Source organism: Anoplopoma fimbria, chromosome 1 (assembly GCF_027596085.1).
Source record: "Anoplopoma fimbria isolate UVic2021 breed Golden Eagle Sablefish chromosome 1, Afim_UVic_2022, whole genome shotgun sequence".
Classification (NCBI taxonomy): domain Eukaryota; kingdom Metazoa; phylum Chordata; class Actinopteri; order Perciformes; family Anoplopomatidae; genus Anoplopoma; species Anoplopoma fimbria.
The window spans coordinates 12,313,813-12,318,817 of record NC_072449.1 but is presented as its reverse complement, the minus strand read 5'-3'; the positions used below and the strand labels follow the sequence as shown (position 1 = coordinate 12,318,817).

The window sequence follows — 5,005 nt, the reverse complement described above, 5'->3', positions numbered from 1 at the left end:
TGGAGAAGACGAGTCTCGACATCCACAGGGGCTTTCTGGGATGCCTCCGTATTCCGGCATGGTCAATCCACATGGTGGGGGTTTAAGATTCACTTAATAAATAATTAAAAGCACACTTACCTTTCCTTGTTTGGGTCAACATGTACATGAGGTGGAGTTCAGATAAGCAGGCCTCTGTGCCTCTGTATTCCTGTATGTGAAAGATGAACAATAACAGTTGAAATACATTGCACCAAGAATGAGGCAGTGACCTCCCAGCCGGCAACAGAACATTACCACAAACATTCAAGAGTTTCACTAACAGGAGAAAGAAGCAACAGTTGTTCTGAATTGGCTTTGAAGGCACAAAACACTATAGAGTTACTCTCACTGACAAGTTTAGAGAATAAAGTAACAGACAAACAGTTATGGAAATGGAGACATTGTGTACTACTGGACAAGTTTATTGGAGTATTATTTCACATCTTTATCAGGGGAGAGCGAACGCAGTCCCCCACTACCACAAATTATGCAGTCGAGATTCCCACATTTGGGGAATTCGCAGAGGTCAGCTCAGCCGGAGTGCAATGGCTAAGCCTCGCCCTGGGTGAACCAATTTTAGACGTTTATTAAGTCCAGTACATGTGTTACATCAACGATATAGACTTCAGTCAATGCATAATGACATCATACTTTTCAGGATCACATTCATAACTACGAATACAACTTTTCTCAATTAATATATCCAACTGCATCAAAAAAATAAATAATTTACCAAAAAAAACTTTTTTTTTCTTTCTTTTTTTTTTTCGACATAATGGGTAATTTTTAGGTCAAAAAGACACATAATTTATCGACAGTAGCATCCACATTTTTTAGGTTCACATAACATCAAAAACAAAAACTCCACCATCCCTTTTTCTCATCCCCACTAGATTGAACTATACATTATCAAAATAGGTGAGAAAATAAAGGAGTTTGGGGGACTCTCCACATTAACAATTTTCTTTTTTTCTCTGTTGTTGACCTGTCTTTTAACATATAATCGTTAAAGATGTTTAACATAGATCTTACAACCATTTTACGTGGGATACAGTATCTTCTCTTAACCCATACATTTCTTGCTTTCCACAGACTTTCTTTTACACAGTTAATGACAGCCCACCATTTATCTCCCTTGGCTGTTGGATTATTTTGTAAACAGCCATAAGCTATATCATCATAGCAAGCAGGAATTTTATACAAAGCTTGCAGCCATGGTGACACAAGTAACCAGACGCCTCTAGCAACAGGGCATGACCAAAAAAGGTGACATAGTGTTTCACTGTCACCACAGGAAGGCCTTGGGCATTTTGCACTGAGGGTGCATTTTCTCCTCTCAAGGAACACTCTTGTTGGCAAACACTGATTTACAACTTGCCAGGCTAAATCTTTGTGGTTATTAGTAAGGATGGATTGATTTACATTCAACCAAACTATTTCTGAGATTTTTTCACTGAGTGTGTCCACAGGAGTTAACCTTGAATGTAATGGGGACAGAGCATGTTCTACTTTTTTTCTTGTGATTTTGTTATACGGGAGTTGGGTTACACCTTGACACCTTATACATGAAAACACTGTATCAAATATTTTTGGCCAGGTTTGCGCATATGGGATGGTTTGAGGTGGCCTTTTTCCCCATGCTCTAAGCACGCCGCGCCCCACCCAAAATGTAGCAAAAGGGGCCCAAGTTGAGGCTGTATCGGGCATCAGACAAGCTTTTATGATTGGGGTCACAAACATTGCTTTTAGCTTACATTCAATGTCTGGGACACCTTTTCCCCCCTTCTCCACAGGCCTGTACATTATTTCTCGTTTTAGTTTCTCATGTTGCCCTCCCCATATAAATCTAAAAATATTTTTTCTAAGTGTCCTCATGAACTTATGTGGGATTGGGAAGGTGGTTGCTAAAGAAGTCAAAGAGGCAAGGATTTCTGCTTTGATAACCAGGACTTTCCCCGTCATTGAAAGATCCCTGTCTTGCCATTGGATGACCTTTCCCCTAATTTTGGGTAATCTGGATGCCCAATTGATTGTTTCCATGTCCTTTCCAATTTTGACTCCTAAAATTTTGATTGTATCTTTTTGTTTTATGAGGCCTATTTGTTCCACAGGCTCTCTCCAGTTCATGTAGAGAACTTCCGACTTTGTTTTATTGACTTGTGTACCTGAGGCTGCAGTAAATTTGTCACAAATCAACAGTGTTTCTCTAACTGACCTATTGTCTGTAAGTATGAGCGTTAGATCGTCCATATACAGGCTGAGTTTTGCCTGTTTTCCTGCTCCCCCTGGCATTTGAAGGCCTCTGATATATTTCTCTTGCCTTAAAACACATGCAAGGGGCTCGATGGCGAGGATGAACAGGGAAGGGGAAAGTGGACAGCCCTGTCGAAAACCCGAATTGACACCGAAAAGGGGTGTATTTTCTCCATTTATTGAAACGGAGCTTGCAATGTTGGTATATAGCAAATCCACCCATGTTCTGAATGTGTTCCCAAAATTTAGTTGTGACAACACGGCTTTAAAGAACTGGTGGCTGATACTGTCAATAGCCTTCTCCAAGTCCAGCCCCAAGATGCAAAGTTGGAGGCCGCGATCTTGGGCAAACAGATAAGAGTCTCTGACCAAAGCAAGATTGTCAGACATGGATCGTCCCTTAACTCCGCATGTTTGGTCCACACCAACCAACTGTTTAATCACTGGTTGCATTCGGAAAAAAAGGGCCTTTGACAGTATCTTAATGTCTACTCCTAAAAGGGTCAAAGGTCTCCAGTTCTTAAGGTCCTTCCTATCTCCCTTTTTTAAAAGAAGGGAGATGGAGCCAGTTCGTAAAGAAGTGGGTAGAGTACCTCTAAGTAAGCTTTCCTTGTACACCTGCAACAATGGGTCTTTTATCTGGTCCCAAAAGGTGTTATAAAACTCTTTGGGTAAGCCGTCCAGGCCTGGAGATCTATTACCCTGCATGCTCTGCATAGCTTTTGTTAACTCACAGATTGTCAAGTCTCTGTCGAGGAAAACTTTTTCTGTATTGTTGAGTTTTGTGGTTAAATGAGACAAAAAGAAGTTAACTGACTGTTCAGATGTGGCTCTGTGTATCTTGAGGATCGCTAGCCTCTCTTCCGTCTCTATCCAACACGCTTTCCTGGGTGAACCACCTTCTTGATCATGGTATCTCCCCTGCCAGGTAAGTATGAGTTGTACACATCAGAGACAGGGGAGTCTTCCACAGACACACCATGCTGACTGATGATGCTGACTATGTAGATATTACCAGAAAACACAGACTAGAAGGGGTCTAATAGCCTTAAGGAGTTTAATATGGGGAAAGTCATGTGTAATAGGGCTGACAAAGATTATCTACATTTTACTTGAGAAATAATGGTTATGTTTCCCATCATGCAATGCTGTATTTTCATGACAAAGGCCAACCTTAAATCACCAGCAGTATCTATCCCCAACAAATGAGCAACAGCTCAACAGCAAGTTCAAAGGAGACAAAGATAAATCAAACTGCAATCAAAACTCATTTGATCCACATTTGAAATACAAAGGAAAGAATAAAATCACACATGTGTTGTCTCCATAGACTGGAGATTTTCTCATATTCTAACCAATTCCTTTTTCTTTGTTTACTGCTGGTAAGCTTCTGATATACTGCCACCTAGTGGTCTGGAGTATAAATAACACGAGTGGTTTTGCAAATATAAATAATACAGTTAAAGAAAAAAACTCAACATGATTACCTCCATGAAGAAAAGATTTATTGCAGGTCTGCTGTATAGACAGCATCAGGGTTTAGCTCGGTAAACATATACACACACATGAATTGTTAATTGGTTATACACTCTATGTTTCTATATATGGTTAACAGCAAACTAATAACAATAACAATGGTTCACTTTTGGATAATGAGCAGTACTATGGAGACTAACAACAGATTAAATCAATGTGAGTTTTCCAATAAGTATTTCATAAATTAAGGACTTTTTGAACAAACTGCTTGCCTCACTGACAATATCAATTATTTCAACAGCAACATAGATGTAGCAACACTTGGTACAACAATCTCTTTTAACGATGACATAAACTATGCTGTTTCTAGTATTTGTCTTTAAACACGTTTATGGGGTGCACCGTTCCTGGAGGTACTGCAATACCAGGTCGATGCGTGGAGTGGACGGAGCAAGCCCCTATTCCATCTCCCTATTCCAAAAATCAATTTAATATATGGTCCCCGGGTAGGGGACGTATCAGATATTAAACTGATAAGAACAGATACTACACTTGATCTTAGCCAAAAGGCCGAGAAGCGATACCATTTTACTGTCGGAGCAGAGGAACTCATTCTCCGCACAGTCAGTCTCACTGATGGGTCGGGAACTGAACCACAACGTTTTGGTTCAACACATGAAACAGGATCATTATAATATATATCAGATTTGGGATAATCTACCAATTCTGCTGTTTAGTTTAAGATACTTTACATTTAACTTGTGTTCACAAATGGACTTCCTGGACACGTGGTACGCTTTCGTCCAATAGGAAGTAGAAACCCGATAAATATAGTTAGAGACACGCTGGGATACATATTATGTTCATACTAGTATATTCTTTATTAAATACCGTGTAAGACACTTTTGTGTTTCAGTAAAGTAATGTTTTTACGTTTAAACTCGTAATAAAGCTGTGACTCTCGTGGAGGAGAGCTATCTGCTCATTTCACCGTCTTCATCCTCACACACACTGATGAAGAAAACCATCAAAACACTCGTTCATTGGTTATTTGAGTTACTGAAGACGACATGTCCCGCTGACGTAACTCATCCAAAGAGAATGAAGACTTTAAAACTTTATAAACGAGGAGTAAAGATTACAAAGTGTCCCACAACCTGGACATTAATACAACGCTGTAAAAACACGAAACTGTCCAACTTAAATGTTAATAAGTGACGTCCTCGGTCAACAACGTCACTAAGCTTTCAAAGTG

General features: G+C 39.8%; 2 non-coding genes across 2 annotated transcripts; both read right to left on the bottom strand.

Annotated features, from left to right (window-relative positions):
* Positions 1–470: 470 nt before the first annotated feature.
* On the bottom strand, positions 471–627 carry LOC129097820 (U1 spliceosomal RNA). Its single transcript, XR_008531553.1, has one exon. It is a non-coding gene; the product is annotated as a U1 spliceosomal RNA (small nuclear RNA).
* Positions 628–4,141: 3,514 nt separating this feature from the next.
* LOC129097857 (U2 spliceosomal RNA) lies at positions 4,142–4,332 on the bottom strand. Its single transcript, XR_008531563.1, has one exon. It is a non-coding gene; the product is annotated as a U2 spliceosomal RNA (small nuclear RNA).
* Between the last annotated feature and the right edge of the window lie 673 nt (positions 4,333–5,005).